At 39.9% G+C, this 21778-nt stretch overlaps 1 long non-coding RNA gene and 1 other non-coding gene across 12 annotated transcripts in view; one reads left to right on the top strand and one right to left on the bottom strand.

The window, feature by feature from the left end:
• Positions 1–18469, bottom strand: part of LOC101795266 (uncharacterized) — a 36697-nt gene extending 18228 nt beyond the window's left edge. For 3 of the 11 annotated variants that reach the window (XR_002400006.4, XR_011808241.1, XR_011808242.1), the window contains exons 1-6: positions 17411–18469; positions 12219–12275; positions 11126–11211; positions 10134–10297; positions 2198–4333; positions 1007–1223 (exon numbers count right to left, since the gene is read on the bottom strand). This is a non-coding gene — a long non-coding RNA (uncharacterized lncRNA). The remainder of the gene's footprint in view (positions 1–1006; positions 1224–2197; positions 4334–10133; positions 10298–11125; positions 11212–12218; positions 12276–17410) is intronic. The other 8 variants (XR_011808240.1, XR_011808243.1, XR_011808244.1 and 5 more) reach the window with 6 other exon arrangements.
• On the top strand, positions 8405–8486 carry TRNAS-GCU (transfer RNA serine (anticodon GCU)). The gene has a single exon. It is a non-coding gene; the product is annotated as a tRNA-Ser (tRNA).
• Positions 18470–21778: the final 3309 nt, after the last annotated feature.

Genomic DNA, 21778 nt, shown 5'->3' with positions numbered 1-21778 from the left:
GCCGAGAGTTGAATGTGTTATTTGTTACCAGCTGGTTCATGGTTAGAATGAGCCCAAGTCTTGGCTTTAAGTGATTGGACTTACTTCAAACCACTCGCTCCTGGGGTGAATTCATGTACAGAGAGAATTCTGGCGCAATATTTTATTTCTGACTTATGGCACATGACCATTTTTTTCTAAACCAATATTAAAACCAGAAACTATAACATGCCAAATGCAGACTGCATTTTTTGGAAAGCTGATACCAAACGTAACAATAAATGAACCCTTTTGAAAGGTTAAAGTTGCTTTCATATAAAACTTTTTCTACCAGGAAATGGAAGTGGAATGTTGAACTAAACATTTAACTTGAAAGAACTGTGTACCGATTCCATTGGTTGCATTATCCTTTAAAATAAGAAAAGCAAAAGGGTTTTATGAGTGTATATAGCTCTAGTTCCATAAAAAAAGTATTATGGTGATGAGGTAAAACGAATCCCAGTATTTTGGATGCTTCTTTTAACCTTCCAACAGCTCCCTCCTTGCGCATTAAGTGTTCTGGGTTGAGGTTTCACAGTATGGCTGAATTCATCTAACAGTCCTGCTCCTTACATTTCTCCCTGCATACTCCCTTTCCTGGCATGCAGGCCTATTGCTTCCCTTCCACCCTCTCTGATTTTCATGTGGCCCTTCAATAAGCCCGTTTGGATTACTAAACCAACACAACACTATCCTTTTTTTTTTATTATTATTTTGCTGAGTTAGTTTTCTACCAGCTGGCAAGTTGAACCAGCCCTAGGAGTGACACAGATACCAGAGCTCCTGCAGAAAAGGCTAAGAGCAGCCCTCCTAGATCTGCTCAGTATGCCCAGGAAACCTCAAACCCTTAAAGCACCCATTCTAAATAATGTGATTGCTTCCTACATATACACTTATAGGACCCACTGGAGATTGTGGACCTGTTACACTAGCTTCTGCAAAAAGGTAATGGAAGAAAATAATCATACCAAACAGATTTTCCACTTACAGAGACAAGAAAGATGCCAACAAAGAGGCCAACAGATGCACCATAGGGTGGTTATGCATTCCCAGGAGCAGACACTGCTGGATGAGGGCAGAGATCTGTGCATCTTCATATTAAGCAATCAAAGAATGCCCTTTTGCTGGATACAATTTTCTGACTGGGGAGAGAGGGAGCTGATTTTACACAGTTTCCTTGTCTCAATTTTGATTCCTTCATCATTCTGTGGAAAGAAGAAAAAAAAAAAAAAAAGCCATTCAAATGAACTTGGCACACTGAGCTACTGCTGATTTGCCAGATTCCAGTGTCCTCAAGTGTGACACAGCGTTATTATTCAGTGTCCTGTATTTAAAATCAGAAGTGATTTAATCTGGCTTTCTGCCATCCCACTTGCTGACATGTTGACACCATGTAAATAATACATAGCTCTGTGGCCACACTACTTTCATGCCACACGCGGAGAGAAATAGACAACACCTGCTATTATTATTAGCCACATCTTAGATACCTTGGAAATGTGCAAAAGGAACATCAAAATTAATTCAAACATGTTGTGGTCTCCAGCTCCAAACTCCTTCATTAGGACTGAAAAGGAAGCCATGCATGTACTGTAATTCAAAACAGAGATTGCTGATTTACATTTCACACCCTTTTAAAGTCACCATTCTGAGACTGTTGCTAAATAACTGAGTCTATTGAATGACACAAGAACTTAAACCAGCAAGATATTTCTCTGTACACCATTGAAAAGGCCACCATTTTAGAAGAAAGCTCACAGAGCAACAAAAGCTCAGTTCCAGGCTACAAAATTCTAGTTGTGTAATTAATTTCAGACACTGCCTCCCCTGCTAGCATTAGCTTGTCTACTTCTACTCTCCTGTTCATGTCAAAATATAAACCTACCAATGTCATCAGGGCAGACTCATTAAACCAAAGTGAAATTATGGTTTTCACTGGGGAATACTGCAAAGCAATGATAGCACATCTGATATGTCACCTACTTCCTATAAGAGAAGCTTTTATCATCTAAATGTCATACACCCTCAGTCATATTGGGAACAAGAAGCAATATATACTGCTTCTCAGAGGACATATAACATTGAAATTTGCTGTCTTTATCAGTGGTCCCCGACTACTGCTACATACACCTCCTTTTCACAGATTTGTGACACACGGAAGTGGGTGATTATACTTTACCTTTTCATAGTGTACACCAGAAGAAAACTTGTTCATCCTCATTTCACTGCACCTATGCCATCAGAGGAGGGTCATGACTTGTGTCATTCTTGTGAAAACAAACAAGAATGACTATGAAGTCAGAGAAGACAGCAAAATACAACAAATTTGATGAAAAATAAAAATCAAGTGTTTATAGTTCAGAAGCTGGGAAGCCTGCATTGTTGTGAACTCACCTCAGTCCTCACTCTGTGACCAACACTAGGGAATTACACCTATGTATGTACACGGTTGCCTACTGACTTTAGATTCCTAAAACCATAAATAAAAGAATCTCTGGCACCAAACCTCTGAACTTTGCAACTAGATCATAATTTCTTAGGGAAAATCAGATATACAGCTTGAAATGCCTTGCCCAAGTGAATTCCTCTGGAAACTCTGGAAACATGCAAACATAAAAAAGAAAGGGAGGGGTTCTTTTCAGCTCCTATGAGACAGGCAGAGCACAGAGAAATTTAGTTTATTTCTGCTCAAGGATGAATACATTGGACAATATTCTGTACTTGTCCACATTGTTCAAAAAGATCAGCATTTTGAGTGTCCCAGACTGAGACCAATTCTTTCTGTTTTATCCATTAAGTAGACCAGGAATCTTGTGGTCTCTTTTCAAAGGAATGTCTTTGTCCAGAATCTTGCCTCAGAGATTTTATTTGCAATATGTTATTTAGAAAAGAAAAGAACACTGGAATGACTTCCTGATTTCTTTACTAAATCTGTTCTCAATCTACTTTATTCCAAGCTTCTTTATAGAGAGTTCCTTACATGATATTCTACTGTGATGCTCTGTAATTACACACATGCTGGTCAAACTTTCTCTTGACTGGAAAAGGGTTGTACTAACTCCAGTAAACTGAAAGAAAAAAAAAAAAAAAAACGTGGAAAAGAGTAGGTTGGTTGAGATGATAACTCACTGTTCAGGATGTGATTTCTTTTCTTACAGTTGCTCTGGGTAATGTGAATGCTTCTCACACAGAAGTGAGAAAACCTATCTTGTGAGGTTTTGTGCAGTTTTTGTTTTGCCTGGGGTTTGGATTTCACAAGGCTAACTAGATTGCCCTTGTCTAGGAAACCCCGGGGGTAAAGCCAGATGGTGTCTGCATGCAAGCTAGAAAGAGTGAAAACTGGAGAAGGGTAGTGGCTGAAAACTAGGGAATAAAAAACACTGAACTGGACTAGCGGGTAAAATATAAAAAGTTAACAAGAAGTGATGAAGTGGCACAACAAGGGTAATGAAGTGTGCTCTCTACAGGAAGAAACGTGTTTCGAGAAGAACATCAAATGTGTTTGGACCTTTTTTCTAAAGTTCCCTCAGAGCTTCTTTTGGTGAGGTTTTTCTTCTGCCTTCTCAGTGCAAGTCTTGTGAGAATATTATTAGCTCCAGAAAATCCCCCAAATTCTTGTCATGTGATATATACCTATATATAAATAAATTACTCCAAACAGGTAAAAAATAGCACAAAAATAGCACAGAAGGAGCACAACTAGAAGCCAGCAGCACTGCCTGAATGGTCAACTGTGGTAGCCTGACTCAACTGCTTCCTCTACCAAAATGTCCTATTTAAGTGACATAAAACGTACAGGTAAGTCTTGCCTTTTGTGCAGCTGAATGTGCATCAACACCAAAAGAGCAAAATCTGGTAAACGTGAGCTACTGACAGCAGCAGTGAGTCTCTTCGAGAGGAAATAGTGCACTCTTCCTGTCGTTGCGGTTTCCTCTCTTGGTGGTGGAGGGGAAGGAACGAGGGAAACACAGACTGCCACATTCAAAAGCAAATGCTTCCAACGCCGAGGCCTTCTTGCACTTTATCTGACATCCGTAGTTACAAACTTGAGCACATGTGGTTCCAAAGAAATGTTCAGAGGGGAAGACAGCAGCACAAGCATGGCCTGTTCCCTGCAGTGACTGAGCAGGGGGTGCTGAATGCCAGGCCTGGCCGGTGGGGCAGCAGGCAGAACTGTGACCCACCAGAGGTGACGTCAGGTGCTGATGGCAGGGAAGTGGTGGCACGAAGCAGGGTAGGGGGGTACATACGTGCATGAGACCAAATGGAGGTCAGAGGCATTTAATTTCCCTGTTCGTGTCACTTGCAGAACAACCTAAAACAATACACAAAAGTAGCAGAGGTTTTTGCACTATAACTATTATAGCCCCATCCATACAGCATTTTGAACATTTTCTGTGATACAACACTACTATTAACATCTCAGTTTTCACATCTAAAGGCACGCAGTACTCCACGTGGAGGTGTAATCTTTGCTTGATTGTTTACAATTCCAGTGTTATACCCTCTCTTATCTGTTCACTTTGGCTAATGTGGCTTGATGATTTCACTCTGTGTTTTCCCTTTTCAATTGTATACATCAGATAGCAGATATTTGTACTTCCCTCCCATCATATGACACATTTTCATAACGCAGAGCGACAACATGGCAGGCTTATTTTTGCAAAGAATTATCCTTGATCTACTCTATGGTATTTTTTAGAAACTAGCACTAATTTTTACAGTATAAATTAGGAAATGCAAGGTGCAGACTGTGCAAATATTAAATTCTGTGTTACATTTCTGCAGAAAATTGGTATTCACTCAGTCTGTGGATAATTCATGTCTGAAAGAGCCTCTTTAAAACTGTGTTATCTGCTTTATCTCTGTGCTAGCATGCTCCCTCTGATATGACTGACGCTTTGGAAGACATTGCCGTGAAAGGAGACTACGCTTACAGCAGTGCACTTGAAAGCTAATAAACTGTCATCCATCTTCATTATACAGTATGCGCTGGGATAAACAATGGGGAAACCAGGGGCTTACTGAGGCTGCATAAAAAAGTGGTGAATCAGAATTTCATTGAAAATGTGTTGAGGACACTAGGCTGTAATTTTAAACGTGTTCAACGTTCCAGATAAATGTCTACTTAGCTTTCTGTACAAAACTTAAATACCTGAACTCCACTTAACTCCAGCTTAAGGTGAGCACCCTCACACTCCTCAGAACGGCAATAGGCAGCTACTTGCATGCTAAAGGATTACATACCCCAAAAATCTGGACACTAGTTCTTGATGATCGATAGTGTTAGCCTACCGGCTCACTTCAGTCTTGAACAATGCATTGTTGCCTACCTACACACTAGGAGTAGGCCATCACCACACATCTGAAAACTAACTCAACAGTAATGAATGAGAAATATCCCTCTTGGCCTCTGTTTGAACCTGTGACATAGGCTGAACAGTTACGCATACCATTGTAACCATCCTAGCCCTCCAGTCTTACTATCCTGTGTACCTCTAATTAAATGCGCAAAAAATAAATGTTTTCCTGACAGTCTTTTCTCAGGCTTGGTATGAGTGACCTGAGAATGTCCAGAAAACTGCTATGAAAAGATGTTATGAAACAATTTTTCATTCTAAAAGCTATTTTTGATTACACACACACACAAATTCACTAATTTCAAGAAAATGCAACAGCAGTCTAAGCTTGGATTGATGTGTCTGGAAACTACAGCAAAGTTTACATGCTCTAGTTACAATAAACAAATTAAAAAATAAAATAGTTACTAATGATATGTTGTGGTTGTTTTTTGTTGGTGGTGGTGGTGGTGGTTTTTTGTGTTTTTTTTTTTAAAAAAAAAAAAAGGATTTATGCTTTTAAGATTACAACAGTGAAAGATTTAGCAGGCCAAAGTGTCTTCCTTTTCTATTCCAACTAAATCATATACTATTTGGGGTAGAAATTTGGCAGGGAACTCTGCTAGCTTATCCCTATATTGTGTTTGGACTGATTTCTTTACCTTTTTTTGATAGATAGACGTCTAGCCTATCCCTGAATATCTTCAGTGGTACTGATTCCAAAACTTCAGTTGGCAGCTGCTTTCCTTGGCTGAGTCCTTATATTTATAAACTTTTCCCTGATATATAATCCTAATTTTACCCTCACAATGCTTAGGGCTACTTTTCTTTCTTTCCTTCTTTGTTATTAATTAATGAGAATAATTGAACATTGCCTCTTTTTAGTTCCCTTTCTATTGCGAACAATAAAATATGTCACTTTAAACATCCTGGAATTAACATGATTAATTCTCTCAACATCATACTGTGGGTCTTATTTTGCAAGACTACCATCACTATTCTTCCATATCTCAAGATTCATCCATTTTTTGTTACACAAAATATCTAAAACCACCTACAGCTCTTCAGCTCTTGACCATAAATGACCATAAGCAACACTAAAGTTCTCCCTCCTCATTATATGTTTTTCATGGATTTTTCTCATATAAAAGGTTAGACTAGCTGATTCTGTGGATTCATACCGAAAACATACAAGTTTCTAGAGCAGAAAAATATCAATACTGCAAAAAGAATGATGCTCATAGTTGAGACAACAGTTGGAGAAACTAAATCTCATTAGAAAAGAAATAAAACAGTAGGTCAGTATCAGTGTTAATGCCACCAAATTGGGTGGCTAATGTCTCTGTAACTGCTGCAAGACAGTTAAGCAAGGCCAGAGAAGGAGAGATTTATCTTTAGAGGGAGTAAAGACAATGCGAGAAAAGGAGTGGTGGGCTCTGAATTAGCACAATGAAAAGCTGCTGAAAAGGAGACATTTCTAGGATCTGAAGAAGGGACTAAAAACTGAATAAAAAGTTCTGGGGACTTGTTTTTAATTTGGAAAACTGCGGAAGATTATGTCAGCCATGCCATGCAAAGCAGTGTCACTCAAGAGCAACTCATGGCTGTGGATCCTGGGAGGAAGGGGGATGAACTGTGTCAAGAATGCAGAGAAAGGTGCAGTAAGCCAAGTCCTATCTTTCCACTGAACATTTCCTACCTTCTAGCAGTTTTTTCCTCAGTGTGTGCCCGAGTTTTGTGCATTCCCTCCCAAGGAACCCAGGCTTGTTCCTAGGTGCATTATAGAATCCTGTACATCTTTCCTGGGCAAATCCTATTATGTGCATTAAAACGCACAAGTCTTTTGGTGGACCTAGCCCACAGAGTATCACAAAATCAACATAAATCAGAAGAAGTAAGTACCTTATCACTCTGGCAATCCTATCAGACACCTATTTGTGTCATTGAACAGCTGGCTTCAAGTGCCCCAATTGGCCATTACAGCTTCAAGGATCAAACAACAGGATGCGTGAACGCACACAGAGAGATGGATCACAACAGTATAACTCTGGGAGTCTTTTTTATTAACAGGATGACCACTTGGTTCAGACAGTGTTTGCTCAAGCTTCCGGACACATTTCATCCTCATCAAGCATGCTCATATAACTAATGAGAGCTTTACCAGAGCATCTCCCATGTAGACAGTAATCTCATTTCCCAAGACATTCTCACACTACAAACCTGGCATGCATGTTTCTAGGTACCATGTAATCATTTATATTTTGTCAGTAGTTATATAGTATGAAATGTGCCATGGCCATTCAAATGCTTTTGACTATTTTGCTAGCTCAGTTCCAACCATAAAAAGTAACTCGGACAATACAAATTATATAAAAAAAAAAAAAAAAAAAAAAAAAGCTTCATCTGGGCATCTGCTACTTGTAGTGATAATTAAATAAGTTGTTTTAAAGTAGGAATGTTGTGGCCACTGAGTACATAACTCCCAAAAGGCTCAGGTCTGACCTCATTTGCCAGGTAGCTTTTAACCACTACACCATTTCCTCTGAGCTGTGAACCCTTCAACACATGCATGTGCATCTGGATCAGCATGTTGAAGTGATGTTCATTTCTGCATCACACTGTCCCCTATCATCAAGCTGTGGATTACCACGTTCTTCTTTTTACCATAGGACTGTCGCTTTTAGTACGTGGGAAATGTGGTTCCTTTTTTAAATAAAGGAAGTCTGAGTAATTCTGCAAAGCCACGAAGGCTAAACTCTACATACACATTTATTCCAACAACTTACATCATTTCAGCTTTTGCAGCTCTGACATCCAAAATAACTTCATTAAAATCAAAGTTTGTAAGCAATCAAGCCACTAATTTGCTACCAAGCATTACTACTGTATTGTAATGTTCATATTCTATACAAACCCTTTGGCAGCACGGCTTCCAAGCCGAAGAACCGCTAGATTTATTCTGACTTAGAGAAAAGTTCTACTACACCCCTTAGGAAACCAACAGATGTATGGGAGATCCATAATCAATTAGCATGAGGATATAATGGGACGAGGTGGCCGAGTGGTTAAGGCGATGGACTGCTAATCCATTGTGCTCTGCACGCATGGGTTCGAATCCCATCCTCGTCGATGTGCAAACATTTAACTATTGGGGAGTGTCCAGAGAAGGGCTACAAAGATGGTGAAGGGCCTAGAGGGGAAGATGTACCAGGAGCAGCAGAGGTCACTAGGCCTGTTCAGCCTGGAAAAGAGGAGGTTGAGGGAAGACCTCCTCACAATCTACACCATCCTCATGAGGGAGACTGGAGGTGCAGGCGCTGATCTATTCTCTTTAGTGACCAGCGATAGGACCCACGGGAATCGTATCAAGCTGAAACAAGGGAGGTTCAGGCTAGACATCAGGAAGAGGTTCTTCACTGAGAGGGTGCTCGCACACTGGAACAGGCTCCCCAGAGACGTAGTCACTGCACTCAAGCCTGTTGGAGTTTAAGAAGCATTTGGACTGTGCACTTAGTCACATGGTCTGAATTTTTGGGTAGACCTGTGTGGTGCCAATAGTTGGACTCAATGATGCTTATGGGCCCCCTCCAACTTGGGATACTCTGTGATTCTATAATCAGCTCATCACTGGTCCATATACAGATGTATAGATGTTGAATGAGCCACAGGTCCTGGAACAACCTGGCAATACTAAGCTCAGCAGAAGATATGGGTGCTAGTATGTAATGCTGCTCTTCACTTACTGACCAGGACACCTTGCAGGGAGGATTATAGTGCTCTGGAGCTGGGACAGACAATCCTCAAGTCTTACTTGTTTAATCAGAATCATAGAATAACCTAAGTTGGAAGAAACTTTCAAGATCATTCACCTGACCTACAGAGACCCCTCACTAAACAATGTCCCTTAGTGCCACATGCCCATGTCTCTTAAATAACTCCAGGAATGAGGAGTCCACCACTTCCCTGGTCTGCCCGTTCCCATGCTTAACAACCCTCTCCATGAAGAAATTATTTCTAACATCCACTATAAACCTCCCCTGATGCAACTTGAGACCATTAATCTTATATCCTGTGGTTGGTATCTGAAGAGCACTCACTCCTACTTCTATACCACATTTCAGGGCGGTCAGGACTCTGAAGCCAGAATCCTTTATTGAAGAAAATATGGGAGACTATTAAAATGCTTTTTGAGGTTCAAGGACTATGGACCTTGCCACTTCAAGACCAAAGCAGTTAAATACAGTGATATTTCAGGCATCAGCTGCTTTTCTGATATGGCTTTAAGAATGATGGAAGGTATGTTTTTTAGGTAGATGAGGAATCAGACCAACTAAATTGTCCAAATACTTCCTAATACATCTCTGGAGGATCAAGTTCTGATTTGAATGAAGTGTCACAGAAACTAGAAAACTTGTTAATGTGAATATATAAAGTAAGAAATTTAAGTAAAAGCAATCATTGACAACAGTACTTTGAATTACAAAGTTCTTTATAGCTGGGATTTTAACAGGACTTAGTCTAAACCTAACTCCAGACCATGTAAGTCTATGGTAAAACTACCGATAATTGCAGAGGCAGGCTGAGACCTCACAGAATTTTATTTTTTTATTTATTTTTAAGAATCTTTATGCTTTCACCTCACTGCTTTAAAGCATTTTGCAAACATATACACCTTAGAGGTTTTATATAGCTGGCAAGTAAACTAAAGCATATGGGGAAGCAATAATTTGTTCCACACCACAGAAGAAATATGTCAGAGTTAGAATTTGTACTCACAGAACTGTTGCTATTCTGTTCTTCTCTGTGGCATGGGAAAGTCTTCTCATTGAGCTTTCAAGCCCACAAGGCAGAAATGACACTATCAGTGAGTTAAAGCTGTTCGAGTCCTTACTGAAGAAAAGTGGTCATGATAATACTTGTAGCTCTACAGATTTCATTTCCTTAATACAAAGCAGAAGATAATGCTTTAAAGAATCCATTCAGGCTTAGTCAGTTTTAGCTCTCAACACACTTTAAGTATAGACCATAGGAAATATAAAAAACAAACAAACAAACAAACAAAAAAAACATGTTTCATCAGATCCTTTTCAACTGTCATGGTTAAATATTTAAGGCAAAAATTAATGGATGCAATAGAAGTATACCAAAAATGTTACATGTTTGCTTTGTATTTTATGCTGTAGAAATCAAAAAGGCAAATAGATTCTTCTTCCTTAAATGCTTATATTCGCTCTGAAAAAAAAAAAAAAACAGTGTATTTAAAACTACACAGCTGATTTTCAGCATGTGACCTCTGATAAATGTCAGTTCTGACCTCTGATAAATGTCAGTTCTTTGGACAAATGAAGAATCTGCATCAAAAACAATAGTTTTTTTTAAAGAATAGAAACAGAAAATAGACAGTGACAAAATGGTGCTGAGGCAGATTTCAGGAAATATATTTTCTCTTCCAGTGTTACATTCCAAGATATTTTTAAAGCACAGATATTGAAAACAGATTCCCATACAATTCTTAATCAGTTACAGTAGCCACTGGAGTTAGTGGTTCCTAACATGTGGCAAATATACAATATTTCTAATTCAAGCCATGCCATGGTGGTATTTTACCAACATTCCTTATGCTATTGTTACAATTCCACTAGTTTCACAGCATTTGATTTTGTTCTGAGAACATAGCATCTCTCTTTCTTGATATTAACTGCAAACTGTACAATCAAAATAGCCATGGTACTTTCCATATCAATATCTCAAAATAATTTGATCCTTACCTCACAGTTTTGTAGATTGAGGTACTACAACTTGGAAATATGAGGAGATTCTCTGCATTCAGCCAGCAGTAAGCTCATTGTAGGGCCTAGATTGGAAAACCAGCAAAAAGCAAAACACCTCAAACTTTGTAGAGCCTATCTGGTTTCATAAACAAAACTCGTCCCCCACAGTGACCAGGGAGAGGGATGCTCCACTGGAAATGCATGCCATGGTCCTTCCACTGTCACTTGATACTGTGGCCCTGGAGAGGAAGGGGCACAGCAAAGCACAACCTGGTGTGGGTGCTCCTGCACACAAGCCATGACAAGCCATGTGGCACGTGCAAGTCCTCACCCTGTGATTTGCATCAGATTCAGACATTAGGAATCCACATGCTCTAGGACGGGGCACTAAGCCTCTTACTAACACACTACAAAAAGTATTACATGTCTGTGAGACAATCACAATTATTTAGGGAAACTTACAGTTTATACAAAACACATTGAAATATATCACAAAATCTACCTGACTTTATAAGAAACTTGTATCCAACATTTAATATTTTAGAAGCCATTAAATACTTCATTTACCAATGGATTAACTAGAAAATTCTGAGATAAAAGCTGTACGAAGAGACTTGTACTATTAATTGAGTGGCGAGAGAGAGGTCTTGGGAAGCTTGTGACAAAGCTATATCAAAGTGCGTAGAGAAACCATTATGCTATTATGCTATTATGCAGCAAGTGAGAGTTTCATATGAAAGTTCAAAACAAGTTGCTGTCATCAGTCAGAAGAAGCTGAAAAATCCTAAAGAGGTGCTGATCACAACCCTAGATGGGCTTTTTGTTCTGCATCAGTAGCGCTAAGAGTACAAAGTAGCAAATCACACTTTTTCCTAAGCAAAATGATTAAACTGGACAGAAAAAATGGTGATGGGTGAAAAACATGAAATCTGAAAAAGCTGATAATTATATTTCAAAGTTGATCCACTATTTTTACGTCCACACAAAGAGAATGCACAATGATTTTTTTTTAATTATTTTCGAGTTGATCTGAATCTGTATTTTCAACACTTCCCCCTGACGTTAGAAGTAAGAAAGCTCAAGCCACCACCTCACCAACAGTAGGAAAAGGCTCGTTCCAGGACTCACAAGGGTGGTTATCTCTCTCCTGTGTAAAATACAACGCAACAGTGGTTAGCAAGCTACTGCTGACTTATCTAAAACAAATGCTGCAGGCAAGTTAAACATTTTGAAATAACCTTCCTACTTTACAACAGTTATTCATGCACTTCAAATGCAGATTTTAGTTATCTTAATCTAAAATCAAAGTTTCTGAAGAGCAAGACATATACCTGGATTAAAAGTTGTCATTCTTTTTTAATTGAAAATATATTTTAAAAATGAAATGCTAGATTAAAAATTAGACATTTGAATAAGATGACCTGATATTTGCAAAACTTCACCACCATAGTCACCAAACACATGATTACAAGAATTTGGCCTCTCTTTAATGTATCATCCATGAAACTTGCAGAAATGAAAACAACCCCTAAACTAACGGTGTCCACTGCCTTTCCAAGCTCAGTGCATTTGTTTTCTTGCAAGGACATCAGCAGTATATTTAGCACCAGGGTGGAAATAGGGGAGGTTGGACTAAAAGACTCATATTACATATTGCAGGTCTCATATTCCCACTCTTGTGCTGCTCCTGGATTTACAACCTGCTCATTTCATGGTTTCTTTTGAAGCATTTTGACAGACAACCACTCCTCTGCCTAAAACTCAATAACAGCTCTAATGTGATATACTAGATGTACAGGCATCATGGTTCTTCATAAGGAAGGAAAGGAAGCCTTACCCAGAAAGTAATACTATTTTACTAAAACAAGGTGATTGGGGTTTTGTTGGTTTGTTTTTGTCTTTGGCTTTTTTTTTTCTTCTTCTTAAGTCACATCATGCAGCAAATGAGGAGGGAATTAACTGCATGCACACTAAGTGCCATCATTGCTGCTGCATATATTCAACCTGATTGTAAGAGTGAGTTGCTCTGTATGAGAGCAGGTGAGGCCTTAGACACATACAGAGTTAAATGCAGAGACGCTGTTGAGATACTAAAAGCTGAGATATTGCTGATGACCACAGAGAGTAAATTACAATTAGGTACACATGCTTCTGGGAAGTTTGCCAAGAAGAATAAATAAATAAATAAATAAACAAACAAACAGGGAGAGGCAATCATCATTGCTGCCTTGCCTATGCTAGGTAAAAACGGAGATCTAGCTGCCATGTGTCTCACCACAATTGTGCTCAGAGCACAAAGCAAATCAGTGCTGATGAGACAAATAAGGAAACCATCTCTGAGAAGGAGTTCAAAGAGCAAAACCAGAAATGCTTCAGCATTGTTGGTTTTATCAGCTGAGCACTGGGACAACTGCACCACTGCCAGCTGTTGGTATAGCATGGTGGTTTGGTTTTGGTGTGAGTGGTGGTGGTGGGTATGTTCACCCCCAACCAAGGACTGAAAAGCAAGAGGGAAAAAAAAGGTTCAGGTGTCGAGTTAGAGCAGGAGAAAGTGTGGATATTGTAGAAGCAAGAGAGGTTTGAACATGGCTTTTGCCTTTCATAAGGAGGCACCAAGAAGAACTGGGAGCAGTGAGGTACAATGGTAAGAGTAGAACACAATCCAGAGTATTTGTATAGAGCTGAATTTCTTCAGCAGGCAAAGCAGAGGGAAAGGTAGTAGCACTGGCCACAGTATACCCAATAGGGAGAAAAAGATGAACAGGATTCCAACCTCTAACATCTTGTACTGGATTCAAAATTAAGATTTAGTTTACTAGGTGACACAAATTGAGAAGATGAATGGTAAAAGCTAATGGGAGCAGACACAAGAACAGGTGAACACCAACATTATTTCAGTATTTTTGATTCCTTTCAGAGAAACTGTCTGATCCAACAAGAAACAGACTATTATGACTTTTTAGTGAGGTCAAAATATCTTCAAAAGTTCTCCACCAGTCTTTGCTGGTAATACCTGGTCCTCATACTTCCATACTCAATACTCAGAGCAGATGCAGCTGTTGCCTGCAATATCAGCATGGTCAGCAGTGTTGGTGCATTTCTGCCATTGTAATTGTAGCAGCACCTAAACAGAGTGGTGCTCTTCAGCAGGAACTTTTCTTGTAACCTGGCAAGCAACTCATCTCGCCAAATGCTTTCTTGCTTAGTTAGTTTTGTTCTGGATCTAACATTAGCTCCAGTTCTCATCTCTACTATCCTGGTTGTTACAAGATCTCTCTTTTGCAATTCTTATTATTTAAATGTGCAAAGTTGTAGTTTATAAAGACTAAGTTCAACTCCTCTCCACGTTACTTATTTATACCTTTATGTCTAGCATTGGATCAAAAAGCCTTTACATTCTCTCTGTGAGAATAATCTCTTCTGGTGTGAGAAGAAAATACTAGGAGTTTCATCTTGCGTGATTTCCTGAGATCCTCAGTAAGCAAAGAACATTCATACCCTTGTCTCACCATCTCAGCCTCTCACAGGGCTGGGCATCAAGGCTGTACCCAACCATTGCTAATCCTAAAAAATTTCACAAGGGAACAAAACAATGTAGATGCAAAAGCCCAATTGCAGGCATCATATTTCTATACATGGTAGTAGTTCTTTCCTATGTCACTTTGGGGGTAATGAGTTGGACCTATGAGTCTCCTCTTGGGAGATTTCCTTTCTTGTTCCAGCCTCTGCCAAAGCGTTGGTGGCAGCACTTCACAGGGGCCTGCAGTCCAAAGAAAGAAACATCACAGGCTACAGAATGTAATGAAACATTTGGCTACAGGAGCCAAATTCATTCATTAGTCCAAGGTCTCCTTTTACCTCAAATAATGTTTGATGATGAAGAGAAGTTTGAGACCAGAATTTACTTATGAACATAAACCAATATTTCCATGTGGTTTCTATACTCTTGTAATCCAGGAACAACATTCAAGGGTTTAACAGCATGAAAGACAACATCACCAGGCTCTCACTCTCAATGATCTGCATTAACACTGAGTCACAAATCACCTGCAAAAACCATATCATGGTGAAAAAGTAATCAATCCTGATCTTAATGCGCATTTGTCTGTGTGGTATTATCAGACAGTTTGAAGTTTGAACAATTTTCTCACACATAAAGAAAGCATTAAAACCATTCTGAAGCACTCAAAGTACATGGGGGAACACATACTTCACTGCTTGCTGGCAACAATCTTTTCCATAGGTCTTTTGCCAGTCCGATCAGGCACAAGGCTGCAGGACTGAAGCAGAAACTGATTGAAATATGCATGGACATGTGTGTGCGTGTACTCACACATTTTTAAGTAAGTGCTAAGGAAAGAAAGGATGCATGGAAGACTCTTTTTAAAAGCTTTGATGCAGGGCAAGTTTAAGGAAGTCAGGGACAACTGCTCTGGATAAACTGATCTGAGATTGAGAAAAAAAAAAAAAAAAAAAAAAAGGAAGTTATCCCCTTTGATGAAGGAGTTTATAATAGGTACAGCTGCATTGTGCAGGAAAAGGAACTTGATAATAAAAACTCTGATGTGGCATTTACCCCAAAACATCACTGAGTAAAAATACACACACATCCACAGAGCTTTGGCTATTCTGGTGCAGCTTAAATCACTTCAGAGCGTCACAAAAAGATCTGGGACTTGCCTGAAATTAGTCTTCTGGAAATTATTTAGGGTTGCTCTGACCAGCTATTGGACATTTGTGTCTTTTTGGTAGTTGTGTATACTGGGAGTGGGATGCAGCATCTACAGGCAACAAAGTTAAGCATCAGGAACCAGTCATTTAAGGAAAATTGCTGCCCTGAGCCAGAATCCATATCACACACAGTCTTTGTCAGGTTCATCTCTTTTGCTTATTAAGGCTGTTTGCATGAGTTGCTACTGTCCTAAAGTCACACATACTGAAGTCCTCTTGTTCTTATTCATTTGGGATACTTTCTTCCAGTCCAGTACAGCTGTCAGTCAGGGCGCTAACTCTTTGAGAGCAACAAATGAGCCAGATGCATAGTTCAATGGCCAGACACTTCAAGTCATAACAAGCAAGTGAAGCGAGCTAATTTTGCTTGCAAAAGAATTAGCTTTTATTAGCAACTAATACCACTTTTTGCCCTGTGTAGCCCTTTAACCAGCTGCATCTCCATTGACATCACATTTTGGGGAGATTACTAGAGGCATGTCTCGATGTGGAAAGCTTAGAGAGCTTTCTAGAGCAGCCACCTCTTACTAGGACAGCAGAGGAATGGAGAAACTTAAAATACCACACTGTAGACATTCACATGGCATAAATCTTGTAACTCAGACCACAAATTGTGCAAGGCATTTTTGCCCATGTATAATTTTTATCATATGTTAAATAGGTGCATGTATAGATATGCAGCATATGGCATGCATATTAATAACCTAATGAATTAAGGCCAGAGAACACGTCCAGAATTGCATAAATACATATGTATATGCCATATATATAGTTGTGTGTGTGATCATGTTTAGTCCTGGTTCTGGAAACTGTGACAGAATATCATTAAATTGTATTTTTCTATCTTCTCCCTTTCTCTAAAACTGAGGAGAGTGAATAACTTAGCTGCATTCATAGACTCTACATTCAGATATATTTTATATGATTTATAAACCCCAGCTAAACCTCCCAGTGTAGTTACAACGTTTCCTGTGAGTGTCAGACTGCACTGATACCTTACAACTTTGTGATACTGCTATAAATCAGAGATCAAAATTAAACTGCTGATCTCAAGGATTAGACCCCCTCAAAAAATATCAAATCTATTTTAATCAGCTATGGTATGTCCTACACAGAAAACAGTAGAAGCTCCTAAGATCCCAACCAGTTAAGTCCAGGCAAACTAACTTGATTTCATTGCAAAGGGTTCAAAGTCCAAGTCAGAGCAAAGTTATTTTTTATTCTGAAGAATGTCTAAAGAAACAAAGCACAAGGAAACTGCATAGGTCACACATGCTGAGAGGGTGAAGAGAAAAGAATCTCAGAAAAAAAATAATAGTCATTAAATAAACTGCTTGAACTTTTCATTAATCACAGCAAAGCCTTACAGAAGAGAGAGAAAGGCAAGTATCACAGGATCTCTGTTAAGGTATTTAGGTGGGGAACCCAAACTAGTTACATTTTTTAGTAACTTATCACAAAAAAAAGGCTCATGAAGGCAACTGATGCCTGAAAGGGGGTAAAAAGGTAGTAAAGAAAGCCAGTAAAGGAAAGGCAGAGAGAGAAACTTACTTCCAAAGTTGCCTACCTCAGGAATGATGGTGTGGGCCCCTGCACACTGGGAATGTGCCTCAGCCCCTGGAAGAAATAGCCTTGCTGTTTTCGGAAGCACAGCATCACCATGCCTCTCCCATAGCAGCAAGCATTCTCCCAACAGCTGGGCTACAAATTTCAACCCTGTCAGCCTTTTTCTCCCTAGAGATTATCTAATAAGGAGTAGGTCCTGAAGCAGTGCATTTCCCCTGCAACAGAACATTAATGAGATAGGATGGCAAATAATGTGTTCTAATATAGCTAGGATGCTCGATGCTCTTCAAGCCAGAGACCAAAAGGAGCAAAGGAGTTTATGTGATTTCCTTTAACGTAAATGACATTTTTTGTGGATCAGATGCATGACTAGCAGTATTTCTAATATAAATTTTCTATCACTTAGAAAACTAGAAATAAGTCTTCCTTGGGACTGAACTGAAATTTCTGATGGGCATGTTTGGGTATGTAGCAGCTGAAACATGGAATCAGACCCTGATTTTGCTGTTACGGCAGGGATGTGCAAAATAAAGGGAGCTCCTTCTTACCAAAAGCATACCTGAGCACAGGGAGACAACCTAACCACACTGTAGGTTGTGCTAATGGAAAAAAAATAATCATGCATAACCATTTGGACAGGAAGAGGAGTGGGGTTCTCCCTCCTTCTGCCACATGCCAGCTTGGCTTTGACAAGAAAACCATAGGTATTCATCCTATCAGTGGTTGCAACAAAGAGCCTTTGTCTTTGCCTTTCCATCCGATCATGTTCTTCAAAGTCCAACACAATGGATTCTTAACCTGGAAATTATTAATGAAGTTGCAATCACCCACCTTTTTATAACTAGACTGGACAAGTTCTTGCACAGTGTGTAAAAGGGTAATCTCTTAAACATTTCTCTGGCACAGTGCAGGAAAAGTTAAGAATTCAGCAGACAAAATCCTGAGCATCTTCAGAAAACACAATTCCTCTCCCACCTTAGTAACACCAACTCTCCTCAGCAGTACCACAAGCAACACCACCTTTGTGTTTCTACAAAGTAAGAATACAAATAACCCCAGAAATAACCCCAAATAACCCCAGAAATAACAAATTACCCCAGAAATAATCGTATGAATGGAGGACTGGTTTTCTAACTACCTAACTGCTTATGTGTCCCAAAACAGATCTAAACAACAGGACAGCTTGTGTCCTCACACTCCCTCTGTTGCTCTCTGGTGCTGCCCAGAGAGGGCAATAATGATGGACAAAGTGAATTATGTACAGGGAAAGCTTCAAGGAAATACCTACCTTGTTAATTTCCCTTGCAAACAAACTGTAGCTATTAAAGGTTATACATACTTTGTCCAGTACACAGAAAGAAAAAAAAAATTAGAAGGGACAATTGCAGCAGCATAGTAGGAGCAGAGATTCCCATTAACTCCAGTGAAGCTGGCTAAGATCACTGGTAAATGAAAAAGGAAAATTTCCTTCATAGGAAAAGCAAAACAGCAAACAAACCAACTTGATAACATGGTTAAAACTTAGGTGAAAGCAAACATGCTTTCTGCCTGTGCAACACCTACAACAGAGGGGAGCAGTAGTGAAGCAGGGAAGACACACCAACACATGACCGCTGAAAAGACCTGCCCTGAGAATAGACTGCCATGTACCACAGTCAAAATAAGTGTCATCTGCACTCTGTGACACTGCCAGGGATACTGGCGGCCTCAGCAAGTTTGTGGATTTGATGCATCAGTCATTGAGTTGCCATTGACCCACATGGACAGGACAAACATGAAAGGAGGGATTATGACTGGCACAGGCAACTTGGATTAAATCCGTATGATGGTTAAAATAAATAAATAATTAAGTAAAATCAAGCTTGGAGTTTTGCTTTTACTTCTATCCCCCTCCCCAGGAGAGCTGTCATTATTAAAGAGTTGAGAACAATGTCAGATCTCATGCAGAGACGAGAGCCAGCACAGCACAAGAAGGGGAGTCAGTGCTAAAGCGATTTTATGGACATATGCTTTCAAATGAAATCAAAACGTCCCCAGTGTTGCAGCCTTTCTGCAGCTCCCAAGGCTCTCACAGCTTCTGGGGGTTGTTGGCAGTTGTCTAAGGACATCTTTTAAAGGGTAACTTGAAAACTACCGCAGCCTGGATCTGTCATAAACAACCGGTCACTGTCAAACCTGGGACACTGCTCTGCTGGGGGATGGAGCAACAGGAGGGGTTTTACAGTCCCCTTGCCTCCCATGCAGTCAGCTCTTGGCCACAGAAAGCACGCAGTCGTGCCTAAATTGGGCTGTGGGGTGGGGGAGTTACCACTAAGTGAAATCTCCACAGAGAGGCATCCTGCCCACCAGCAGGTAGCAGGAGTTATTTGTCCCTGGTCTCAGCAGCAGAGCAGCTTGCCTACCAGCTGCTGTGGATGTCTGGGGGACATAGCAGAAACTGCAAGGCCTGCAGAGCAGGGCTGCTGCCCAGCAAGCCTCTCGTGCTCCTCCCCAGCCTGCTTGGCCATCAATAGCAGCAGGGCTGGGGAGCAGCACTGGCACACCTCAGCTTCTGGTGAGGCCTGCCCTGCTGATCCTGAGGTACTGGGGTACTGTGATGCTCCTGTGAGGCAGGCTCTGCCCTAAGTTGTTTAGTAAAGGGGTTTTTGGCAATGGTTTCATGTTACAAGGCTTCTTTTTATATCCCCTGCTGCCTCTTTCAGGCCCTATCCACCCGCTCCTTGCAACTATTAATAAAGTGTCCCTTCCTCCAGCTGTGAGAGCAGGCTTTGCAGCCTGTTTTTAAGCTATTGTTGCACTTTTAACAATTAAGACTTCACAGCTTACACTTCAGTATTTTCTTTCCTTGAATCTAAAGTGCATTTTTAAAGGAGCCATGTCAGCTGACATCTAGTCTTAAAAATAGGCATTCAAAAAGTTAAAACCTATAGGCATGCTTCCAGGAGTTTTTTTTCTTTTTTCTTCTTTTTTTTTTTTAATTCAACACCAGTACTTCTTTTAAGAAGAAGTATTTCTTCTTTATTCTGCAACACAAACAGTACTGCTCTGTACTAGCAAGAAGGAATGTGAGGGAAAAAGGTAAACCTAAGCCAACTGTCCTGACAGCACCCATGCTCATGCTGCCCTTGTAAAAACCCTGTCCTCTTGTTACCCTGCATTGGCCTGATTCACCTGCTTGATGGACAGAAAGATGGAATGCATAAAGTATGTAGTATAATACATAATTTATATCTGTCATATCTATTCCCATCTAATGCAGCCAGCACTCATCTTGCCACCATTGTAAGACCACACAAAACTTAGATAAAGCCGCAGAACCAGGGGGAGGTAACAGCAGAGAAGTCACTTTGCTGTTGCCCACAGCCTGCTCCACAGCAGGGTACGTGCTCAGGGCTCTCACATAACCGTGCCTAAATCTGCTAGCCTCAGTTCTGCAAACTGAAGGCCAGGCATTGAAATTATGGAGAATGAATGAGGATTTTCATTGCCTCCTTTTTTTCCTTCAATTTTTTCCTTCCCATATTGACACACCACAGACAGCCAAGTTTTAGAAACACATGCTCTGTGCTCCTTTAAAGCCACCCTTCTCTAAAATTTCTCAGTTTTTAAAAAAAATGGAGGCACTCAAAATAAACAATCACTTTGAAAATCTTGGCCTATATCCCAGTAGGGAGTGAATCTAGTCACGTACACAACCACCTTCAAGCTACACAAAAATGAAGCATTAAAATGCTAAAACCACGACAGACAATATGGAAACAAAAAGTTCAGTAAGATGCAGTATCTAAGATCATGTAGCTCTCGTTTATCTACTTCAATCATAATTGTTCATTACTTGGTTTGTTAGCCCCTGCTATGAACCAGAACCCCAGCAACTTGAACAGCAAACCAAAACACAGTTCCTATGCCACTGAGTTTAAAATATGTGCAGTCAGAGCCAATATTCTGTGTTAGGTTTTACCTGGGCTGCTTCCTTGTCCTTACCGAATCCCTGAAGCATAGAAATCCCAGATTTCTTTCACTGACTGCTGCCATTTCTGTCTTTCTCAAGTGACTTCACCTTCCGGAGGAGTTGTTACCTTTGCAGTTCTGGCATCATTTTTGTTCTAATGAGAATGTAAAGCTGTACATAAAAGGTATACACTCAATTAGTATTCTTCTTTTCTTTAAGCGTACTTGTTCACAAAACCAAAAAGCGTGGCCAGAAGTAGCAGGAAACGTCAGTTCTTGAACAATAAAACTGCTGAAAGAAAAAGTTTTACAAGCAAGCTCTGGTCCACAGAACACAATGTAAAAAGCTGTTAGATTAATCTACTTTCATTGTCTAGGGTGGAAAAAGGAAGGAGAAAAAGA

This window comes from Anas platyrhynchos, chromosome 3, assembly GCF_047663525.1.
Source record: "Anas platyrhynchos isolate ZD024472 breed Pekin duck chromosome 3, IASCAAS_PekinDuck_T2T, whole genome shotgun sequence".
Lineage (NCBI taxonomy): Eukaryota > Metazoa > Chordata > Aves > Anseriformes > Anatidae > Anas > Anas platyrhynchos.
Note: the sequence above shows the minus strand (reverse complement) of the source record. Positions and strands in the feature narration are given on the sequence as shown.